Source organism: Sebastes fasciatus, chromosome 5 (genome assembly GCF_043250625.1).
Source record: "Sebastes fasciatus isolate fSebFas1 chromosome 5, fSebFas1.pri, whole genome shotgun sequence".
Taxonomy (NCBI): Eukaryota; Metazoa; Chordata; class Actinopteri; order Perciformes; family Sebastidae; genus Sebastes; species Sebastes fasciatus.
Window position 1 is genome coordinate 33,666,167 of NC_133799.1, and position 25,948 is coordinate 33,692,114.

Below are 25,948 nucleotides of genomic sequence, written 5' to 3' on the forward strand. Positions count from 1 at the left end.
CGTATGTGAAATCACTTTTGGTTTTTGGTTCAATTTTGGAGGATTTCTGCAATTATCCTGATGGTTTTTTGGGGCTTTTTTGTATCACATTTCTTTATTGATTTTGAACATAACACATCACTTTTTCCAAAATAGATTGGTTGCATCTTTCAAGTCTCGCCGACGTGTTTTGTTCACAAATGCAACGACAAAGCACTTGCAATTTACTACAGCCCTGATTCTCGCCTCTGACTCTTTTCCTCTAACAACAGCAGCCAAGGCTCATGGGTATTGTAGTATTTAGAGCCTTCAGACGTGCCAAACTGATGGACAAAACATCATGTCTCAGAAACAAAGATGAAATACTTAAATCTGGCAGTCACAACATAAATAAAATATAGTTACATTATCTAGGAGAGTACCTCTAAAGGGAAAATTTGTCACCTTTTATGTGGATGTCCAATCAGTGTTGATGGTAGTGAAGCAACATATTCCTCAGTGCTGCTATATTGACACAGAAAGTTGAGTTTGCAGAGCTGCAAAATTAGTTGTTCTTCCTGCATCCAGCGCCATCATTTGACATGACTGTGACATAGTTCGATGCAAGGAAGAACTACAGACTATTTCGGCTTGGACTTCTAGTCTCCGCCTCTAGGTAGCCAAGTAGTGCAAATGCTCTAGATGCAAAAACAGAACTTCTTAAATTTGTTGTAAGTTCCCTTATGTGAATAAAGTTCTAAAAAAGTCCTTGTTTCCAGTGATCCCTAAATATGAGTGCAGAGGTTGTTACAGATGAGGATACATTTTACAGTGTTTTGGCAGACTCGGATATTCAGCTGTTATAGAAATGCAGCAGAGAGAGGCCAAGGCTGCGGGTGTATTAGCCGTGCATGAGAATATGGCTGGCGGGGACCTTCCGGGGCGGCAGAAGCTCGTGTGCAATGCATCCTGGTACATGTAGGTAGATATAGCACGGAGGAATTTATTGCATCAATTTACACTGACTGGACATCCACATAAAAAAAATTAAAATAAACAGACCGAATGGGAAAAGCACAACCAGCACCACCTCTCACTTCAAAACTCTGTAGTGGTTACTTCATATTGGATATTCAGACATTTACAAGTCCCTTGAACACTGCTGGCCTGGTAGTGCAGTTGCTTTACTGTGGAAATGGAAATGCCTCCTGTGCAGTGTTTTTCTGTCAACTCAGATGGCAACCATGTGGTTATCGTTAGGGGGCAGGTTCCTTTTGTGCAAGTTGTATTTTTGACCCATGTGTCAGTTCAGTTTTGTTGATTTATAAATTGTTACCAATAAATGCACTGCAGCGCATAGTGTCAGTTGTCCTTGTCCAAGTCTTGTTTTTTTTCTAAAAGAGTACAGTCAGGAATCTGAGTCACAAATCTTAAAGGTAAACAACATTTTTTTTAAAAAAAAGGTATATAAATTTCTCTTTTTCTTTCGTTATTTATATTTTCCTGCTCCATTATTTTCAATACTTGAATTTAGTGTATTGTGTCACTTCGTAACAAAACAATGAATCATGTTGGGGTAACTTGTCTCTTGACAGCGTCTCTAGGTCTTTGTCAATTTAATTGCTGTACAGTTGGAGGGAAGATGTGGAAAGTATGAAATAACAAAGGGACTTTTTTCATTCTTCTTCTTTCATGTCCTATCATCAAATGAATTATGTTAAAGTAGGTAAAAGATGAAAAGTCAACAATAGACTTTCCATCTCATTTAAAGATTGGATTGGGTATTTGGTATTCAGGGGAACGTTGAATCCAAATCAAGAGAAAGAAAGGCTATGTTTTTTCCAGACATCATTCTACCACCTGGATGACTGAAATTAACCTTCACATTTTTGGGGGTTTGGGAGTTTAGAGAACATGGTGCACATGTTATTGTCCATCATTCTCACCGTGTCATCACCCCCTCTCAATGCGGTATCTTGCTGTTACTCCTAGACAACAAACAATTATTTTCTTCTGATTTTCTACTTCAAATTTTTGTCATTTTAGTTTTATTTTAGTCTAGTTTGAGTCAACGAAAACTAATTTTTTTGTGTGAAACATTTTAAATTTGTCTTCTAAGAATTCTGAACTACAGCTGCTGGCATCTCTGTTGTGTACAGTTACCATGGTTAAAGGTGTCATTCTCTCCTATCGCAAGGTTAGTGGAAAAGTCACAGTTTACGTATCCTCACAGTGTGTGACAACTAGATAACACTACTTACAGAGACATTACTGGTTGCAAGGTGCAGCTTGTGCAACCATTTTGTTTGCAGTCAGCCCTGTTGTCATCTCATATTTGTTGCCATAGTTTTCGTTGACAAAATTGACACTGGATCTGGTCAGTATCATAGAAATGTACTTTTCTGAGTTTGATCAGGTCTAAACATGTATTTTAAATGTGCAGTGGTAGTGAAACTCAGAACTCTGTGGTGATCCTTATGGCGTATCTATGGCTGTAACTCTCTAGCCCAATATCACGCCAAAGAGTGTAATGGTTCCGCCTGTCTACCAGAGGACGGCCTGTCAGTGTCACGTTTTGCCTTGCGTGTATTAAGGTGCAGTACTAGCAGGGGGCAACAAACCACTTAGTTAGGTTTAGGAAAAACATCACGGTTGGCCTTAAAAAAGTTAATTTAGTAGTAACAAAAGTAGTAGTAATAGTAATAGTAGTAGTAGTAATAAAAAAGTACATAACCTAAGTAAAATATGTACGTAAAACAACGTAACATCACTACGGAAAACTCGTGATAAACATCACTACGGAATACACGTGATAGACATCACTATGGAAAACTCGTGACAAACATCATTACGGAAAACACGTGACAAACATCACTAAAGAAAATACATGACAACGATCACTACGGAAAACACATGACAAAACATCACTACAGAAAATACATGTAAACGATCACTACGGAAAACACGTGACAAACATCACTACGGAAAACACGTGACAAACACACGTGACAAACATCACTATGGAAAACACATGACAAACATCACTACGCAAAACACGTGAAAAACATCACTACGGAAACACCTGACAAACATCAATACAGAAAATACGTGACAAACATTACTATGGAAAACTCGTGACAAACATCACTACAAAAAACACGTGACAAACATTACTATGGAACACATTTGACAAACATCATTACGGGAACACGTGACAAACATTACTATGGAAAACACATGACAACGATCACTCCGGAAAACACGTAACAAACATCACTACAAAACACGTGACAAACATCACTACAGAAAACACATGACAAACATCACTACAAAACACGTGACAAACATCACAACAGAAAACACGTGACAAACATCACTTACTTACAAAAGAAAACACCAGTCTCCTGGTTGAAAGTCCTGTTTGATGGACCCATCCTCCCCTCCCGCCCACCATTATTATTATTCTACCTCATTACATTGCAGTCAGTACAGACTACATGGCGTGAAAATGACATGCTTAAAGCAAAAATGGCATTTTTACAACACACTTTAGCCTTGCACATTATTCATTCATTCTCACTCCTATTCATGCGACCGGGCTGCTCCAGCAGTGTGCTCATTGAAACGAAATGTGACTCACACCATTATGACACATGATCTGAGGGTCTATTGGTCTATGGCAGTTGTGCAACAGCGATCATCAGTAGAGTAGCATAATGATGATTATGTCTGTCACCAGTTGAAGGGCTAATAATGAGTGACGGGAAAATGTTGACATATCGACCACCCTGATGTACCAGTGCCATGATGAGAGGCTGCATCAGAATGAATAAGATAACAATTTCATTCTCAATTTCATTTTCAAGAGGACATGGGAGAGCAAGTCAAAGCTGGTAAGGACTAGAACATGATTTTTATGTATTTGCAAAGCCCTGCTAGTTCAGCAAGTGAGCTGATGGGTGGATGGGTCCGACAAAAACAAGGCGTTCATGCAGGAGACCGCTGTTCATGTCCCGTGCGTCACGTCACAATCAGCTGTTGGTTCGTGTCCCGTGTTCATAACGTTCAGTGTCATTTTCACTGTACTAACGTAGCAATTTTAAGCCCAACCATGTTGTTTTTTTTCTATACATAACTTCTGTGGTTTTATTGCCTGAACCTAAGCAGCACGTTTTTTTGTTTACTTGACAGCATTAAGCACATGTTTACTGTGACCCAAAAGCGACGCCGAGGGTTCGGTAAGCGTGTGTTTACTGCTACCTAAAAGAGTGACACTGAGGGATCTGATAAAGCGTCAGTATATACGAGTTGGGATGAGAACACATTGAAATATCACAACAAACTGTTTCATTTCTCCCCAACTTGAAGTGGACATTACCCCACACTGTATGGCCCTTGTCTGTGCTAACTCCACTGTTGCCCTCGTGAAGGTGTATATAGACAGATGTGTGTCAGTTCTGATACATGTGGTGTCGTACTCTGGCCCAGTTAAATTCTTGATTTTTCTCTTTTCTTGTAACCTTTTCCAGCCCTGAATGCTGCATTATGAGTGACTAACTAAGATATATTGTTGGGCTGATTCAGTGCATTGAGAGTTTAACATTCAGGGTCAAGCATCAAAGGTCTTCCAAAAGTTTAATAGTTGCTGCGGGTGGACCAAACATCCTCAGAGTTGCCTTCATGTAGTTGTAGAAAGTTCTGTGACATCCAGAACTTCTTATCAGCAAGACAGAGGTTGAGAGACGCCATGCAGGCCACAGGGGTCGTTCCGCTTCACGGGTAGATACAGCTGTGTATGGTCTGCATATCAATGAAATGACACTTTTTTTTTAAATATTATAGAGACCATTTGAGGTATATACACTGAAAATAATAGGAGATTAAACAATGGACACATCATAGGTGAGATTTGCAGATGGTGAAGGAATTTCCTGTTTTCATTGTACTATCCCTTAAAATGTAGTGGTTCTCAACCAGGGGGGTCTGGAGCCCCACAGGGGGTCTCAAGATGAAGTGGAGGGGTTGTGAGATGACCATATTAAATTATGTTTATCATTCAGAGTTAAATGATTTTGCCATTTTCACGTCATAGACACTGAGCAGTGATTTTTTCACTTGTTAAAGACATCCTGGGCTTGGTTGCAAGTAGATATTTCTTAAAGGCCCCATATCATGCTCATTTTCAGGTTCATACCTGTATTTTGTGTTTCTACTAGAACTAGGTTTACATGCTGTAATGTTAAAAAAAACTACCTTATTTTCCTCATACTGTTGGCCTGAACATGCCTGTATTTACCCTCTGACATTTCGACGTAATTGTGACATAATTGCAACAGAATTACGTTAATAGGCAACAGCTTGGGTCCATGTGTACTTCCTGTCAGCTGATGACATTCACATACACTGCAACCAGGAATAAACTGGGACACATTTAGAATGTTTCGTTCAAATCTGTGTAAAGGGTCTAAATATTGTATATTTGTGACATCACAAATGGACAGAAATCCTGACAGCTTGTTTCAAATGCAGAGTTTCTGAATATGTGCTTTGTGTATTTTCCTGTGGTTTGAGCGTTTCGATACTTTCACAGTATTTATGTAGGACTTAAGCCTGCTTTATAATAAAAAAATTACTTACTTTCTTATATATATAAAAATATATATATATATGGGACCTTTAAGCAAAATTAGTTGGGAAGACCTCCCTTACTTTTTCCTGTGTGTTTTATTTATTTTTGAATGTCTAGAGTCTTGGATATAAACAAAGTTAAAACATTTATTTGTAGTTAAAACAGTTGGTCATCTGTTAACAATCAGTTAGTCAACTGATTGGTAACTATATACATTTTATATACACTGTATATATAGTGCAGGAGTGCAGGAGTTTACGTTTGTTCATACTGATTGCATTCCTACAAGTTTAGATATCTTATAGTGAAAAAGAATATAGAATACTATAGAGTAAAAGAATGATGAACAGATATACAGGGAAAGGAATCTTTGAAACTTTTCAAACTGGTAATTTGATCATTTATATTTTATTTAAATCATCAAAAAGCATTTTGTTCAAGCTAAAATGCCAAACATTACCCTGTTCTACTCTCTCAGGTTTGCTGTTTTTTTTTCTTTTTTTGGTTTGATGTGTTAATAAAGTGTACTTTTTTTGTGTTTGGGACTAATGTTTGAACAAAACAAGCAATATGAAGACACCCCTACGGCTTTAGGGAATTGTGACGACACTGTTTTCTCTAACTTTTTTTTTGACCAAATGATTAATTGATTGAAGTTTGTCTGGTTAATTGATAATGAAAATGATCAGGAGTTGTAGCCCTATACTATATTTTCTAAAATAGGTCTGCAGTTTATTGTTACTTCTGTCTACTGTACATCTATGCTACTCAAATTATTCTACGTCTCTCGTGGAAGACAGGATCCTCCTCTTGTTGCTTCCTCTCTTTTTAAAAATGTAATTCATTTTCAAGGGTCTAAACCTGCGGCTCCAGAGCCACATGCGGCTTTTTAGCCCCTGTCCATTGGCTCCCTGTGGATTTTTTTAAAAATTAGTGGAAATTAATAACTGTTCTTTTGTGTACATTTTTCTTTTTATTTATCATTTTTGTACAGTAGGTCTAAGGTACGACGGTATGATGGAGTATTAGGGCCACATTGAGGAAAAAAAATAAATCTGAGATTTCGTGAATAAAGTCATAATATTACAAGAAAAAAGTCATAGGTGTACAAAAAAAAAGTCATAGCATTATGAGAATGAAGTCATAGTATTATAAAGTAGTCATTTTACGTGTTATTTTCTTTTTTTCTCGTAAAGTTATGACTTCATTCTCGTAACATTACCACTTTTTTATCTCATAATATTATGACTTTATTCTCGTTATATTACGACTTTTTTCTAGTAAAGTTATGACTTTATTCTGGAAATCTCTGAATTTTATCCCTCAATGTGGCCCTTGCTCTTGGGCCCTCACTGCATTAGACTTATATACTATATACTTAGACTATAAACTGTTACCTTCATCACAATGCTCAGATGTTTTGCGGTTCTAGACAGATTTTTATTTACATTTTTGGGTTGCTGACCCCTGGTCTAAACACAGAGGGGGTCATATTCTGTACACACTGTAAAACCCTTTTGAGGCAGATTTGGAATCTTCCCCCCTAAAACAATTATTACCATCCATAATATTTTATTTTTCATTTATTCCATACGCTCCATCATTCTGTCTATTATGTTTTTAATACACCATTTATAACACCACTCTGATCTTTATTTATTTTTTTACATGACCATGCACATAGTCCATCACTTCTCCACCAGGAAGGCACACACGTGGATAAAAAAAAGTCCCACTTCCCCCATGTATCTTTAAGAGCAGAGTGTATAGTGAGTGGAGGCGGGGTGGTGAGGATGAACTCATGTGGCTATGGAGTTCCCTCCAAGGCCGCTAGGCGCGTCTCTGCTCCATGGAAGCTGCCGAAGAGAGACTGAAGGCTGAGGAGAGGAGAGCAGGAGGAGGAGGAGGAGGAGGAGAGAGCAGAGAGAGAGGACGCTGTTTTATCAGCCAAGTGCAGCCGGAATCGTGAGGAGCGGACGATGGGGGGAAAAAATCCCACTCTTGTTTCTTTTTCTCCAACATCACCGTCATTAACATGTAGACCGGTGCGTGTCCAAAGACCCGGAGCGCAATGGTCTTTTTTCCTGTCTAGGAGAATATCAATCTAATTATAGTTGTGAATAATAAAAAAAAGAAACATTTGGATTAACTGCGGACTTGTTTTTTTTGGACTAATGGGGTTTCCTTCATTTGTTTCCTTGCGTGTGTAAATGTTGGACCGCATTTTGAACCTGAGTTTCTACCCTCTGGAGGAGTGAAAAGTGCGCCAGCCTTATTTCTAACAGCTTGAGCGTCGGTATTTTTTTTTTTTTTTGAGGTTGGCTATGTGGCTTTTGGAAAGGAATGCACCTTTATCCTAACGGGACGTAACGCACAGAGGAATATTGTCTGAGGTTTGGAAACAAGCAGCGGATGATGGGATCCTTGCCTTAAACGGTAAATAACACATTTCATTCTGCAAAGCTCCATCACCGGGTAATAACAAGCCACTGCGCTGCCATGGGCTCATTTTCTTTAGTTCATGATACACTCGGAAGGTGGTGGTGATGGAGGAGAGGACAAGTTCAAGTGGATGTTGAGATAATGCCTTTTTCTCCACATGACGTTATTTCTGCTTAGAGGTGAGAGGAAACTGTGCACCGGAGAGAGAGAGAGAGAGGCTGTTGGAAACGTCCCCACCGTGCACAGCAAGAAAAAGCAGCAGCTCCTCTGCTTCTCCTCCACTGTCCAGTTTTGGGGCTTCTCTCTCCCTCTGCTCTAAAGTGCATGGACGCACAGAGCTGCGCATTATTCTCTCACCCCGTCAAGATGCGCAAAAACCAGACGGGTTCGAAAAAAAAAAAAGACTTGCTGAAATGGCTGCGATGGTGAATTTGTTCTTCAGTGTACCCTGCTGAAGAAATGACTCAACTATCCGTCGCGTCCGTGTGCGTGCGTGTGTTCAAAAGCTTCTCTCTTAAACTGTCACTCTGCTCAGCATGATCTTCTATTAATGAGATTAAAAAAAAGCTTTTTTTTATTCATTCTTAATCGAAAATCTGAATGAGAAGGATGTTTGATGCTGGAATCAGATTTAAAAAAATAATAATAATAAAAAATACTGGCGTTTATTCCCCTCTGGTTAATCAAATTAACGCAAACCCTCCTCTCAGGCTGATTGCTGGGGGTCAGGATGGAGGGGGATTGAGAAGAACAGTGTGTGTGTGTGTTTGTGTGTGTGTGTGTGCGCGCATGGTGAATGGAGTCTCTCTATCCTCTCCGATCCAGGAGGAGGAGGAGGAGGAGGAGGAGGAAAGTTGCGCCCGTCGGCCGCTGCTGGGGCACCATCCCCATATAAAACTGGATGAATGCGGTATTTGTGTGTGTGTGAGTGTGTGTGTCTGCGTGTGTGCGTGTGTGTGTGTGCGCGCGCGCTCCAATGACTTGCCTCACCCCCCTACCCAAAAAAAAAAAAAGCTGAAGTATAAGAGTGTTTGGATGCTGTGATGTGGCCCTTTACCCCCATCACCTCTCACCCATAGATACAGCAGAGGACCAGGCGTTGATAGGGTGAGAAGAAGGAGCTCAGTTGCTAGAGATATTAGTCATGGCTCCAGCTATGTGGGCATTACCAAAAAAAAAAAAATCGCCTTGCAGATGATCCTGATCAAGCCTGAGTGGTCATGCATATTTTTTTGTTACATAGAGGCTGCGGTCAGGCAGCTCCAAATATTAATGTGATCTCAGATTTTTTTACCAAAAAATCTTGTCACGGTGGGTGATGCTAGGGCTTCTACATGTGATCTGACCTTTAATGAAGTTCCCCCTCTTTCTCACTGTGTTTATTGTGGTCTCATCACATGGTGGTGGTGGTGGTGGTGGTGGGGGGACTCTGTCCCAGGGGCTCTGATCTACATAGCTCAGCCCTCAAGGAAAACATCTACCCACCGCTCATCGTTGTCTTCTTTGTCGTCTTTTCTCCAATCACATATTCTGCTCTCCCCTGGTTTTACCCACATCCTCCTCTCTCCCCTCCTCTCGTCTACCGTTTCTGTACATAGGAGGGAGCTAGTTTGTACATTATACGTTTCCTTGTTGACTCATGCTGTGGCCCATGTTTCAGGAGGAAAAGTGGCCACTTCACTCTTTGATGACCTGTTTTGCTTTGAAGAAAGCAAAACCCTGTATGTGAGGCTGACCCTTGACATTGGAAGTATGGTTTCAACTGTTTTAGTGCGGTAAAACAGTAACTATATATACTCCATCAGTGGTTAATACCATGGAATTAGTAATCTGTCCTCTCCCAGTTCAACAAAGCAAGTGACATGTTGTGCTAGGAAGGTAGAGGGAATTTAAGAAGCCACAGTCACACGTTAGTGCTTTATTTATGACAGTATGTCCTACAAGTGTCCCAATTCAGAGGTTGCCTATACTTCCAAGGACATGGCCTACGGAGGTGTGTAGTCTTCAGAGGGTTGAAAACCTGCGTCTCCTCCTCCCAAATGTCTGCAGAAGATTCATTATGAGTCTACACCTGAAGCTCTAAACTAACAGTGCATGCAGTTGTTCATCAATTTGTTAAGTAAGTTAAGTAAGAGATGTCGGTTTACCATGAAGAGGTTTGCCCTTGAATGGCTGACAATGTGGTAAAGTATAGGGGTTTGTTCCACCACAGTTTTCAGTTTTACTTGTAATGTTTAATTTTATTAGAGGGACTACTTTGCAAATCAGCTTAATGGTAAATCCGTGCACGTGTGTAACTCCATTTCTAAAGCATAATGTGTGTTAACATCCGGGTTTCCGCCAGTGTGTTGCAAGCCTGGCAGACAGCCGGGCCTAAGTTGACTCCCCGCCATGCAGGCTTAGTCATCGGAGAATAATGTGTTTTAAAGATGTAAACTAAAATGTGTTATACAGGTAGCGGACTCCTTTAAGGAATAACTCAGTGCGTAGGCTGTGTGCTTACGTTAGCAAGTGTAGGTGTGTGCAATCAAGAGAGCACATAGTGTTTGTTTACTAGAACGTTCATGCGTCTTTTGGGGTTACGCAACAAGACGGGCTTCAGCCAACCAGGCGGCCTGTAACGTTAGAGAGAGAGAGACACGTGTTTGATGGAGGGTGAGCATGAAGTTAGCAGTAACGCTATAGCTGTGAAGGTAGCATTGCAGTTTAATCTGTCGGTTAATAAATGCCACAACTCCCTGCTGGCCGAGTTCCCGTGTGTTCTTGCCTTGTCAGCCCCGCAGTTAGCGACAACGACGGCTCGCTCGCATCAACAGGGTTAGGTGATATTTACAGACTTCGCAGGCGGCTGTGGCTCAGAGGTCGAGCGGGTCGCCCACCTATCAGAAGGCCGGCGATTTGATCCCCGGTTCCCCCGGTCACATGACGTCGAAGTGTCCTTGAGCAAGATACTGAACACCAAACTCGCTCCTGAAGGCTGAACCATCGGTGTGTGAATGAGTATTTAGATCAGATCCTGATGGGCAAAGTTGGCTCCTTGCACGGCAGCCTCTGCCATCAGTGTATGAATGTGTGTGTGTTAATGGGTGAATGTTGACATGTAGTGTAGAGCGCTGAGTTGTTGGAAGACAAGTCCATTTACCATTAAATTTACATCTGCATATTGAGAAAGTGGCCCTGCATGCAACAGATTTTGGGGCCCTAAAGGCTGTACTCACTGCTTATACCCTCCCATTTGGGAGGGCAGGTCTTAATGACACATTATGATGTATTCAATCTTGAAATGTGGACTTGGAAAGAGCAGCCACTTAAATGGGTTAGTTACTGAGCACAGTTACACCAGAGCATCTGCACTGTATTAACTGTGTCGACAAAGCCAAGTAAAACAGTAATATTGCTCATTATCGCTTTAAAAACTGCAGTAGGCCACGTTTATAGATGAACACTTAAAGCTGAAGTAGGCAAGATTGGAGCAAATATGATTAAAAAAAGTTATTTTTATAAAACGGTCGCTATATCGTGACAGTAGTACATGAAAAGGGTAACCTGAAAAAAATCATGTGCCTCTGTGTCCTCCGGTGCTCCTAACGGCATCTGCAAGATTTCACAGACCGGAGGAAAACAAGCAGTAAGAGCTGATCTGAGGTCCGCTGTCCAGCTGCCGTCTATGAGAGCCGGCTGTCAATCACTCGCGAACTCCGACCAAACGGTCAAACTAGGCAGATTAAATATGAATCAATATTCTGTTACGTTAATGCCTATTTCTCTCCTCAGATGTTTTCAGAACCATCTCGTAGTGCACGGTTTAGCTGTAAAATAAGGAAATTTGAGACGCTGCGCCATTGTGAAATCTGGTGAAGGAACACTAAGTTCCGGTCCATATTTTTTAAAGGTCGAAAACAGAGCCATGAGGAGGTGCAGAAGTCTTCTCTCAGAACACTTGAATTACAATATGCTGAAAGGTTATTATGGAATTTTTGCCCAATAATGCCAAAAATATAATGCCTACTGCCACTTTAAAGTATGATAAATAAGTAATACATTTGGTTGAAAGATGAAGATTTTTTTTTGTTAACCAAAGTTAGTTTTAGTTTAATTTTTGACGACATTGACAAAACACCTACGTTTTTTGTTCAGGTATGATGACTTGTTAGAAAGGACATATTGTGTATTATTGCATTGCATTGTTGCTTGTCAAGGCTCAGTCTAATAACTACAGTAGAAGGTTGCTGATTGATCCCCGGCAGTGTGTTTTTCAGGGTAAAGTGGAGGTTGTGTGGTATTGAATAAATGGTGTAGAAACACTGCTGAATATACCATATTGTGTTAAGATCTAATTACACTGGGATCATGGCAACAAGGAAACAATTACAATATTTTAAATATGCATCTGTCTTTACTGAGACAGCAGAAAATAAATTAGGTATTGACAGGGATACAGAGAGGGCACAAGTGGTCCCACCCAGCTAATCTATACCTTATTTGAGGAGAAAGTGGTTCAGTTTTCCACTTTGTTTCCACTCATGTGAGTGGATGAGAATCAAAAAGCAGTTCTGTTTGCATATATTCAAATTAAACTGTACTATAATTTAACTTTTACTAATCGGAGATATCTAAAATCTAACCTCAATGTGAAGGATGATACTTTAATGTGGTTATGAAATGACCCTTGTCTCTACATTAACCGAAACAAACCGATATAGGGAAGACATTGACTTTTTAGATGACTAAAGACTTATTGTTTTATTAGGTAAAGTACAGTAAATATTGACTCCGAAATAGAGTTTGATTATCACAATTACGATGCTGTTCCAAACTGAAAACAGAAATGTCTGCCAAGCATCCATTTGAATGGAAGTTGGAGGCAATGTAATTTATGGAGTCAGATCAGTCTGGATATTAATAGATGCACACAGAAGGATTCACAAATGTGTTTTGTGATTTATATATAAATGACTCACTCCACAAAAATATTTTTCAATGCACACAAAAACAATTATCGTTTTATATAAATGTAAAAAAAATATAACACATATAACAAAATAAAGTTCATAAATATATTCCTGATGCACACACAAATATTTCTTGTTTTAAATAAATGTAATAGAAATCCACAAATATATGTATTTAAAGGTATTTTCAATTTTCATCTAAATTTGGGGATTTTATCACATTTATATACAATCTGTTGAACCTGTATTTACAAACTGCTTGTCACGTGTGAACTTCACCGCATTTGTGTGTGGGGTTTTGTGAGACTCCCCTGATGTGCACCGATCCACAAATGCATAGCTAGCTTTGGTGAAGTGGTCCAAACATTTGACTTGTGCACCCAGCTAAGTGTTGAAACAATCAAACGTGGGCAGATACATCTGTAAAGATCCACAAAATAATCCAAACAAAAAGATACAGCTACTGGATTGAAGGTTTCATCCATGATGTTGAAGGAAAGACCACCTAGCCTCAACTTTATCTGAAACCAAAAGAAAATGTTACACAGTAAACCAGACGTCATTCTGCCGACAAACACATACTATATAGATAGATTTAAAAACATCCAGGATGGCAACAGATTGTGCAAAGAATGCGAGTTAGGAAAAGTTGAAAATGAATCACATTTTCTTATGTATTGTCAATACTATGGCGAGTTATGAACTTCTTATTTTAGATGTTTAAAATCCCAAAATGTTTAGGTGCTCCGATGATGACAAAATGGAATGGCTATTTAATGTTAATGCTTATAAATTGGCTATTTTTGTTTCTCAAGCTTGGAAAAAAATGTCAGGATGATTTATTTGTTTAGTATTATTTGTCATTTTTACTGCTACTCCGGTTTCTGCCTTTATCTTTTCTTTATTTTCTAAATAATAGTGTCTTGTTAGCCAACATTAGCATTAGCCAGCTGTCAAATAGCAACACGTCGGGTTCACCAAAGCTAGTAATCGGACTACTTTCCGTGTTGTCATTCACCCCGTGCATGACATAAATCATATCCCCCGTGGTTAGACGCTCATGTGATTGGCTGATAAGGAGGGAGACATCTGATTGGCAACAGATAATTCCCTGTTGAAAAAAAATGCATTTGTGGATCGGTGCACGTCAAGGGAGTCTCACAAAACCAACACACAAATGCGGTGAAGTTCATACATGACAAGCAGTTTGTAAATGCAGGTTCAACAGTTTGTATATAAATGTAACAACATCTAAATATGCTTTTAATGAAAATTGCAAATACCTTTAAATACATATATTTGTGAATTTATTTTACATTTATTTAAAAGAAGAAATATTTGTGTGTGCATCAGAAATATATTTGTGAACCTTCTTTGTGGATTTTTTTTACATTTCTATACAACAATAACTGTTTTTGTGTGCATTAAACATTTTTGTGGAGAGAGTCATATATATATAAATCACAAAATACATTTGTGAATCCTTCTGTGTGCATTAATTAATATTGAGACTGATCTGACTCCATAGTAGTTCAAAAGCCCTGAACATTTTTAAATAATGAAGTTCAGTTCTCAGTTTACCCAAAGTTCTGGTGTGTTGCCCATTGGGTCCGGTTTGTTCAGGCTGGTGTGAATATTGTCATTGGAATCCTGGTGATGATAAAAAATGGACCGATGATATGATTATGAAATATTATATGATGGATATGTATATATCCACCACCATCGTACTGTGGGGCCAGCCACATCATTTCCTTTGCTCTGCTTCTAGCTGTCACTCTTTATGACAGGTGTGGTTAATGGGGATTCTGATCTGCCAGGTTCATCATCACTTTGAATTATTCAATAAATGTGTGTCTTTATACATTTTACATCTTTATTCATGAGGTATACACCTCAAGATTAGTATTCAAAGTTTTTTTTGTTTTCTTGGTGGTGTTGATGATGTAATTCATTATGTGTTTCATTCATGTACATTCAACCTGTTCTCACTCCCAACTCAGTGGCCCCTCTGCATCTGATATCGATGCACCTTTTGGTGTCTGTGTGAGACGCACGGGGCTTTCAACTAACTCCAATGTAAACCCATCTGCTTCATTATTAGACAGTCGGAGCAACCGACGAAGTATAAAGAGAGAGAAAGTCTGCATAGGGGAGGAGGTCGGGGTGGATGGTTGTGTCAAACAAACACAGGACTTTCACCCAGGAGAAACCAAGTCAACGTTGACTTATTTTATCGTAGTTTTGTTACATTGCTTATGTAGCCTATTTAATTCCAGTTACGTAACAAGCATACTTATTTTAGACCAAAACCACGGTCTTTTCCTAAACCTAACCAAGTAAACCTAGAAACTAAGGCCCTGTTCACACCTGGTATTAACATGCGTCCTCAGTGATCCGATCACAAGTGGACAGCTTTAAGTACGTCTGTTCAAACCTGGCATTAGAATGCGTCTCCACATGCGTCTCCAGTGGCCCCTTATGAACCAGTCTCACTTCCCCGCCCCATATGCAAATAAACACGTAGTAAACACACGGCTAATACAGCAGCCGTTGTGACGTGATATTACATGAATGTCAGTAGTGATATCCTACATATTCGTTAATTCTGGTACATTTTATTAACATAAAAATAACAGGTTATTGTACCGGCGGTCCCCGGGGACCTCCATGTCGCCGGCACCGCTGCTTTTGCCAGACAGCAGCGGGGTACAGCGCTCCAGAGAGCGGGGAGGACAGAGAACTCTGGTGTCAGCTCCGCGCAAAGCAGCGGAACAAAAACACCGACACATCTTTGACAGTATGATAATAATGCACTTCGCGTGCCTAGTCTGATAGTCTAGAGATAATAATAATAATATAAACAAGTTATATTTTAATAAAATACAGTTGTACCGACAGGAGACAGTGGAGCACAGAGGCCGTTTCCATGCTGACAAGCTCCCGTGTCTGCCTGTTTATTCACCTGGGGGGCGCGGTGATCCCGTGGATCCCAGCTGGACATCAGATGAGTAGGCGGTCCTTAACATGGCCCAGGACGCATTTGCGTACACACTGCTTAAAGAATGTGGTCATATGTGGCCCAGACCACCTCTGAATGTGGTCTGAAAGATCCGATCTCAATGCGTCCTCAATGCACCTTGAGTGTGTTCACACCTATACTTAAGGCTGTCCAGTTGTGATCCGATCACTGAAGATGCACGTTAATACCAAGTGTGAACAGGGCCTTAGTAAACCTACGTTGGAAGTTTATTTTGAAAAGTCACTGTATATATGTAATGAGCGAGTGGTGTGGTACAGCACACTAAGGGGAATAAAAAGTTAGTTAGGGTTAGGGTTAGGGTTTTTTAGTTGTCATAAGGTTAATTCTTTATTTGGCTTTTTTAATAGATGTTCATACTGAACAGGGGTGAGCTAAGATGGAGTATCCTTCTCAAGGACATTTCTGTTATGCAAATTGAACCTTTGATTGTTTCGTTTGTGGAACTGTATATTGTGATTTGCCATGTGATCATCTTAGTCGTTTTTACCGTCCAGTGTCTACCATTTGTCGCAGGACACTTTAACAAATCAATCATGTGTTTGGAGAGATCCAAGAGTCACAGATATTGTTGGAAAATTACCTTTACCTTCAGTATAAACCAACTCTTGTCTCACTGAGTGGAAAAATATGGGTGTTGTAATTCTAACGAACTGTCCATTTAAAGAGAGCAAGAGAGGTGTAAGTCGTCAGAGTCGATTATACAGATTATGCTGTATGTTTCCATGCAGATCACAACCTCATCCTGTGGTTATTACAGCTAGAAAAAGCTTCTATTTGCAATTGGATGCTTTGCATAGAGGGGGGACCTGCAGAACAATAGCAACAGAAACAGAAACAGTCCCTTAAGAAACAAATCACAGCCATTCTCCTGCTTTGATAGTCACGCTAAAATTATGCTCCAACATTTTTTTTGGCAGCACCTGGGCTGTAGCTGGTGCACGTAACTGCTCTGCTCACACTGTTTCTTTTAATTATCACAATGTTTTAATTGCATAGAATGGAAATAAAACAACTTGCTTGTAATTTAAAAATGCAAATGAGTTTTGTTTTATTTTTGGAAAGAAAACAGGCCGTGTCCAAATGTATAACACAAAAATGCAAGTCATTGGAAGCAATAATGCACATAGACGTCAGGGCAACATGTAACAGGGGAGGCACGATTTCCACTTACGGGCACATCCAAATAAAGAATTCAGTTATGGAGGAAAGGGAAGGTTGCTGTTCCTGCTCAAATAAAATAGACCACAGGGTGAACTGATACCTGCATGTTATCAGTGATGATAGACAGATGTGATAAGAAACACGGCGAGCGGCAGAGAAGATAGAATACTATTTTGTACTAACTATTTCAGCGTGGTAACCTTGTCTATCACAGGTTGCTGCCGAAAACATCTCCATTATTGAGAATCCAACTCGGCCGCCGGGTTTTTTTAATGGTGGGAGGATTTTTGTCTATTACACATAGAGTAACACAGTATCTGTGTGGACCCGCTCCTGGCAACTGCAAACTTGTCACCTGCTCTGTGTATAGCCACTTTTGTGCTCGCTGATGCAGATTGGAAACCGCCAGATAAGGCTAACCATTGGTGATTAGCCTTATCTGGTAAAGGAAAGGGGAGAAATTAGGATGAGGTGGGAGATATATGGAACAGAATGCCCTGAGATGATTTTTTTACCTTGGCTTGGGATGGGCATTTCTTCCTCTTATATACTGCTATGCTGTAATATTTGTAGATCCCCTTTGCAGTGTGAACATCAGAGACATGGCTGGTAGCAGTAGATTATTTGATCAGTTGGAGGTACAGTGCAGAGGTTTAGTGTCACAATGCATAAACGCTCCTTCTAAGAATCAAATCAGTATTGGCTTAGCAAAGAATTGATTCTGTGTTGTTTCTGAGAATTTCATCAGGGCTGGTTTCAGTGGAGCTTTTTAGTGTTACATTTATAATGTTGAAAACAAACTAGCCTTTCTTTAAAGGGAGATGTATCACGCTCATTTCCAGGTTCATACTTGTGTTTCTACCAGAACATGTCTACATGCTTTACCATTCCGCCCTCTTTTTTAGAAGGGTAGAGGTGGGGGACAGGGGATGTTCAGGGGTAGATTTTGACTATTTGGAGATTTCTGCAAGAATTGCATTTTTTGGCGATTGGATGGCGAGTTCTTCTGTTCTGGAAATTAGTCTTTAGTTTGTGGCTGTAAAGTTTCATGAGGCTGTGATTATCCTAGAGGTCACCACAGGTCATTTTATACAGTGAGGACAAGTTTAAAAAAAATGGTCTCACTACAATGAAATGTCTCCTATGGGGACTAACATCATCACACATGAATTCAGTTGGGCTCATTGGATCCACAATAGTCTCAGCTTTACAGTGATACCCAATTTATTCAATTCAAGACTGTTTAGGGACCCCAGTATGCAGAAATATTCACATATAAATTCATAAAGACTGATGGGTACCCCTAAACCCATTTTCATTCCTATATCAAGAGATCAGAGGTCAAGGGACCCTTTTGAAAATTGCCATGCCAGTTTTTCCTCCCCAAAATTTAGCAGAACTTCGTAGCGTTATTTAGTGATCTTTCCAACAAGCTAGCATGACATGGTTGGTACCAATGGATTCCTAAGGTTTTTCTAGTTTCAAGTGATATCAGTATATACCTTGAAAACTGAGCCCACTACACCCTCCGATAGACAGAATAGCGGCCGGGCCCGCTGTCGGGCAGTCAGAGTTTTAATCCGTGGAGATGAGCAGTCAGTGGCCAAATGACAGTGAGGAACGCTGCCTAATATACTATCGAGTCTGCACGTATTCGGGTAGGCATGTCCTGATTGACGCGCGATTGGAGGAGAGTATTACCGATAGAGTCCAGTAGAGGGCGCAGCCTGTCTGAGTTAGAACAGACATTGCCATCTTATTCTTTTCTTTGTTTTTTTTACCATGGTATTGAAATGTGTATCTAGAATCATGGAATTTCACTGCTCTCTGTGGACACTACTAAATTCTTGCCATCGTGACATCCCTATAAACCTCAACGGCAGATTGCTGGTGTCTAGCCTGTATTCAGCTATAGGATAACCAAGCAAGCACAAATACAGCAAAGGGACACAGTGTTATGACGAGTGACCTATTGGACTGTAATTTAGTCGTGCTTATGATTAGCTTGTCACCAAATTCATCTGCCCTAGCTCTTGTTATTGGGTTATGAGAGCATTTGGCTGTCATGCTGTGATGACTGAGTACAGAATATAGTGCCATGGTGAAAGCTATGAATCACTGGCTGTGGTTACATGAGGGTTTTTTTTCCCTTCCAAATGTAATCACTGTGATTGACAATTCCACATTGAAGGATTAACATGTGTGCTAAATAACACAATCTGATATTTTGTCCAGTTTACATGCTATGGAGTAGAAAAGAGTGACTCGCCACAACAACCTTTATAGCAGCAGAGGCCAAGTAATAACACCTGCACTCACTTTGTGCATTTTAATGAATGAAAAATATACCTGTATAGTGTTGATGGGGAGCCAGTTTGTCTAATACACAAGGAGATGATGCCCCCCCCTTTCCCCAACCTTCTGTGTCTTGTGTCCGTCCCTGAGGATGTCGCTTTTAAAGGCTTCGAATCTTTTCACACATTTGTGTCAGCTGAAAGCTCACCTGAGGATCACGGAGCTGAAAAGAACAGACTGTGCTGGCAGGCTGATAGGGCTGTTAACGTTACATGGCCAGAGAGTGTCACTGTGTGTGTGTGTGTGTGTGTGTGTGTGTGTTTACATGGCCAGGGAGTGTGACTGTGTATATGTGTGTTGATGTGTCTATGTGCATGTGCAGGCAAGCATTACCAGGACTAGGGGTTCCTGAAAAACAAAGAGTACAAGTAGAGCAGCATTAATAGACAGCTTTGCCTCTATGAGACAAAGCTGCCAAGTCTTCTCTTCTTTCTTTCTCTTACATTTTTAGCCCACATTTAGCCACACAACATCTGTGATGTCCGGTGAGGATAAAGAAAAACCAGGATGAGTTGTTTTTTTTCAGTTTGTTTGGTGCCACTGTTTTGCTTTTGTTTCAACGTCCTCTTAAAGTGGCAGTAGGCAGTATATTTTTTGGCATCATTGGGCAAAAATTCCATAATAACCTTTCAGCATATGGTAATTCAAGTGTTCTGAGAGATAACTAGACTTCTGCTCCTCCTCATGGCTCTGTTTTCAGGCTTTAAGAAACTCTAGCCCGGGACGGGAGACTTTGACCAATCACAGGTCATTTCATTGAGAGAGCGTTCCTATTGGCTGTGCTCCGGTCATATGACCAGAACTTGGCGTTCCTTTAACAGGTTTTACAATGGCAGCCGCGTCACAAACGTTCTCATTTTTGCACTACAAGATGATTCTGAAAACATTGGAAGAGAGAAATAGGCATTAACGTTACATAATATTGTTTCATATTTGATCAGCGCTGCCTAGTTTGACCGTTTGGTTGGAGTTTGCGAGTGATTGACAGCCAGCTCTCATATACGGCAGCTGGACAGCAGACCTCAGATCAGCTCTTAATGCTTGTTTTACTCCGGTTTGTGAAATCCTGCAGATGCCGTTAGGAGCACCGGAGGACACAGAGGAACATGATTTTTTTCAGGTTACCCGTTTCATGTACTACTGTCACGATATAGCGACCGTTTTATAAAAATAACTTTTATTATTCATATTTGCTACAATCTCGCCTACTTCAGCTTTAAGTACACGTGCATATTGGATCAGAAAAAATGCCCCAAAAAAATAATGATAACAAAGCAAAACGTCGGTGGTTCTTTTCTGTACGGTATAACATTCCTCTACATTGTAATAAAATCCATTTTGATGTTAAAACTATGTTTCTTTAGGGGCCAAACTCTGCTTGTTTGTTGAAGCAACAGACCGCTTCAGGGGGACATAATGTTAAACTCAAATCACATTTAGAGACTGTTGGCCAAATGGCCTTGGCACTCAAACCTCAGAGAGGCGATTTAGAATTCACACCGTTAAGCCAAAAGTTACATAAAACGGCAACAAAAGTGCTGAAAACTAAATTCAGAGTGGCACGTTCACGGTTCCACCATATAGCCTCTGGCCTCTTTAGGCCCCCCCTGTGGCACCCCGGGGTGGCAGTTTTTTTAGATATGTACTTCAAACTAACTGGCTAATTATGTCTTTGAAGCAGACTCTCATTGGGTGTAACAGGTGGGAAATAAATGAGTTGGATACAGAAGAGTTAGAACGTAAAAGCTTAGGAACAAGATATAATGAGCCCAGGTTGCCCGAGATTTGGGTGTATAAATGACTGTATGTTTAGTTGTGTTAACACGTGTGTGTGTGTGTGTGTGTGTGTGTGTGTGTGTGTGTATGTGTGAGCTCTCTGGAAGCAGCTCAGTACTCGCCTGTGCCTCTGTCCTGAAGGCATCCATCTCGCGCTGAGCCAGTGTGGTGGCGAGGAAAGCCGGTTTCACGCCAACCCACCGCTTCCCCATTGACCCTCTTGGCAACCAGGCGCAAACCGTCTGCCAGGTGAACCGAACTGGGAAGGGAAGGCTCGGCTCTTCCACCACCCACACGGATAACCTCGGTCGCTTTCCACTTTATCCATGCTACGCTACTCACGGCACCAGCCTGCTTAGTATGGACGCCTACTGACAAGACTGTGTGACTGAGAGAAAAAATATCCACACATCGATTCTGCTCAGTCGAGATGATGGAATTGAATATAGTGCAGGCGGATTGGACGCTTAATGCACTCATCCTTCGTGTGAGGTTATTATGCTGCTGTTGATGTAGCGACCACATTTTAAAGCAAGTGTGTGTGTGTGTGTGTGTGTGCTGGATAGATGTCCAATCTAGTGCTTCTGTAACAGCTGCTTATATAAGCTTGTTTTGTTGATTCTGGTGTCTTGTTTTTATTACTAAACTTTGATTTCAGCAGTTGTGCAACCGTCATACTGCGAGCAAAGCAAGGAAAGCAGTTTTATTTTTACATAAACGGGGACAAGGCAGGGGGCGCCAGGTGACAAAATATAAAACATAATGGAATATAATGCAGGAAGGCTCTCGGGCATTCTTTGTTCAAATATTTATTCTCCTGTAGATCAACTTTTCTCCTTTAATGTTATCTCTGCTGAGTCAACAGGCATGATTCACTCTTCCCTCCTCTTTTGTGTCTTTTGTTCTTCAAACCTGCATGTGACACCTATTTGCCTCAATGATACATTCATTACCTCCGCCGAGGCCAAAGACCTTGAAGGTGGTTATGTTTTCACCGGCGTTGGTTTGTTTGTTTGTTTGTCTGTCTGTCTGTTAGCAGGATTACTCCAAAAGTTTGTAATGGATTTGAATGAAATGTTTTGGATGGGTGGAGTGTGGCACAATGAACAATCCATTCGATTTTGGTGGTAATCCGGATCATGATCCGGATTCAGTAATTTTTTCAAGGATTACGATCAGCCACAACATTATGACCACTGGGTTTAACACATGTGCAGTATAACTAATGATGCTTCACCCCGCCTTCTTCTGAGAGCAGAGAGATACATGTGTTGATGTGTGGCGAGAGAAAGATAAAAGCGGTAGATGACGGGATGAGAGACAACGTAGTGTAACGTTATACAGATATAACAAGGCTGCTGAATGAGAGAGAAATCCGCCGATACGTTGCACGGAAACACACCGTGTTAATAATAAGCCGACCATCTCACGGTACCACCAGCTGTGAGCTGTGATCTGTTTTTAAGGTCAGGCACCTTGGCGGAGGTCTGCGCTCTCCGAGTGACATTCTAGTTCATTTTAATTCATTTATGAACCCCTGGGCTCTAATAGCTCATCCAGTTTGTGTTTCAGAAAGATTTCTGCTCATGTTTATAAACTTTCTGCACATTCAAAACATTTCCCACATGTCTTCTCTGAGAACTCATAATATTCTGAGAAAAAAAGTAATATTTTAGAAGAATAAAGTCGTAACTTAATGAGAATAAAGTCCTAATATTTGAAAAAAAACTCGTAGTATTATGATAATAAAGTTGTAATTTAATGAGAAGAATGTCAGAATATTTTGAGAAAAAATCTCCTATAGTCCTATAGTCAGCTGTTCGTTACGTCATCACTCTGCTGAGGTGCTGAGGTGGAAAACGGAAACTTACCGAATCAATATGAGACACACGTGTGTCGTGTATTTTTGTGCACAGAGCTGTTAAGGATGGTGTCTACCTCATTACAGCGGTTATATTTCATATTTTTGATCAGAATTATTGCTAGGGACAATTCAGTATAGTTGCTGGATATTGGTAAATAGGGACATGTCCCTATTCTACACCCTTGAAGGAAGAGACAGGAAAGGAATGAGGTGGACGATGAGGAGAAGGTAAAGAAAAGGATGAGGAGCAGAACAGGGGGAAAAGTGAGCTGACATGTCCTTTTGGTACTCCTATACCCTGCTGCTCCCTGGGCTAGCATGTGTGTGTGTGTGAGGCTCTATACTGGAGTTTAACTCGTTGGAGCCTAGGGCACACACAGCAAAATGATCCACAGTGACAGGCCAGAACACAGGCCACATTCTCCGGTCAACAGCCTGAACAACAGTCAGACAGCTAGCAGTCAGCAAAAAAGACGACGTGCACACTTATTGGAAAAAAGAGAGTTTGTGAGAGAGCCAGATGAACACACTTAAACGTGTTGCCTTAAGCTACAGGAACTCAATACCTTTTTTTCTTTTATGTCGCATCTATATGCAGTTTTGACCCGGAGCTGTGTAGTTCCATTCTTCCCAGCCGAGATGATTCGCATTGTGCTACTTCACTAATTATTTATTGTTCGGTTATGTCCCTTATTACCGCTCCAGTCTGCTTGTTTAAACCTCCTTTATACACATCACTTGTTGCCCTCATTTACGTGGTTATTCAGACATGTACTAAAATTGGCAGTTTTATTGCATATTACTCATATGCACCTGCACCTCAATTTAAAGAGTTTGTTTGAATATGATGGTACATTTTGCTTTTATTGTTGCTGTTTTGAGGTAAATAAATTCTTGGAAAGGCAAGTTATTGTCATTTTTTTAAATTCTTTCAGTACAGTAACTCTAAAGATATATATGGCTTTGCGTTTCAAATTTGAAATGCCTAATCTGTGTACACTGGGTTACATTTTTCACATTTCTGGTAAAAGTAACATCTTCAAGTAGGCAGTGCAGTTTAAATGATATTGTTTAAGATAAGTGTTCAATCTACCTGTAATTTATAGAATCATTTGGGGTTTTTTTCACTGAAAAATAATCCTAACAGGCAATGAAAAAATAAAAACATATATTTGAGATTGATAGGAGTTATGGAGTTATGCCTTAACATTGTAATGATTTCATTTTAGAGAAATTTAAGTTGCAGTATTTAGATGTTGCTTTTACTGTAAAAGTCGTCATTAATACTGAAAAAGACACCACATTATAAACAAATTTTGAGTAAAATTTGCAGACAAATTCAGTTAAATTAAATTTTTACTGTGTTTTTTGTTTGGTATTTTTCAGTTAAATTGAATGGGATTCAATGTACAACCAGCGACAACTGCATGTAAATCTTACAGAAATAATTAGTCTAATAGCGGCATGGCAATGTTAATTCAGCAGAAAGGGGCTGTTGTAATTTATAATTTCAACCGGTAAATCCAACAGTTCTAAACTGTAAAATTTACAGGTTTTTCTGTAAAGTTGTTTACATTTTCACTATATTTTTGAGATAAATATTCTTGCAACCATAGCTGCCAGTTTTTTTCCATAAAAAAAACGGGATTTTTTATTTTTTACAGTGTACCCTATCGAGTGTGTTTCCTGCCATTGATCAAAATAGTAACCTCAGCAGATGGCTGTTGGGTTTTATGAGAGGTGCTGTTAACATGGCATTTGCCTCTTTATGTATTTGAATCCCAGTTTTCGACAGGATCTTTTGACCGTCGCAGAACGTATTCAGAGGTTTTGGTAGAATCGTCCAGTGAGGATTGTTCTCGTCTGGCGATGGGGGCAGGGTTAGACCACATAGAAAACATTTGGAAGTCTATATAAAAAAACTGTAAGTAGCTGATGATTGAAGTGTCCAGGAAACCAGCAGCATCATGCACACTGAGGGGATTGTATCTGGATTATTGAAGCCTGGTAAACTTCCCTTTATGGACACGGGGGTAATTGTGCAACTGTGATGTGAAACTATTTATAGTGGTCTTTGTCAGTGGAGTTCATCCTCCTCTACCCTTTTCCCCTCGCTCATCTTCCTCTCTCTCTCTCTCTCTTCCTCTCTCTCTCTCTCTCTCTCTCTCTCACACACACACGCATCACATTCTCAGGCTGACTGGTTCTCTCACAACCAGCAAGAGGTTGACGCTGGACCGACCTGCAAGCTAAGCACATCCCTCAAATAGTCATAAGCACCTCTTCGATAAATCCCTTCCACTAGCCCCTGTGTGTGTGTATCACAGAGGTGAGATGAGATGCTTAAAATAGGACAGACAAAAGGGATGGAGGGATGGATAAAATGCTGCGATGTTGTGAGGATTTATCACACAAACGGTGGCGAGTGGAGAGATGGATGGATGGATGATGGGAAATAGAAGGAGGATATGGATGAGACCGACTAAAGCGCAGGCTGATGGAGTGTTTAGCTGGGTGACTGACTAAGCCATAAGTCTCCTGTGAGCCCTTATGGTCTCTCTCTCTCTATCTCTCTCTCTCACTCTGTGTTTGATCCCTCTCTCTGCCTCTCTTTAAAATAACACTATGTTCTGTGTGGTGACAAGCCAGGATGAAATGATTGGCCCTTAGTTTCCTCCCGACTGCCCTCTCAGATAATCACTACACCTACTGGCTGCCTCCACATGCTGACTCTACTTTATTAAAGCAATCTCTCAATACATTATGTT

The 25,948-nt window shown here is 40.3% G+C and overlaps 1 protein-coding gene across 3 annotated transcripts in view; it reads left to right on the forward strand.

Moving 5' to 3' along the window:
* Positions 1–7,275: 7,275 nt before the first annotated feature.
* nlgn1 (neuroligin 1) overlaps positions 7,276–25,948 on the forward strand; it is a 398,518-nt gene continuing 379,845 nt past the window's right edge. For all 3 annotated transcript variants that reach the window (XM_074636898.1, XM_074636899.1, XM_074636900.1), the window contains exon 1: positions 7,276–8,023. The gene's annotated coding sequence lies outside the window, so the exon portion shown is untranslated. The remainder of the gene's footprint in view (positions 8,024–25,948) is intronic.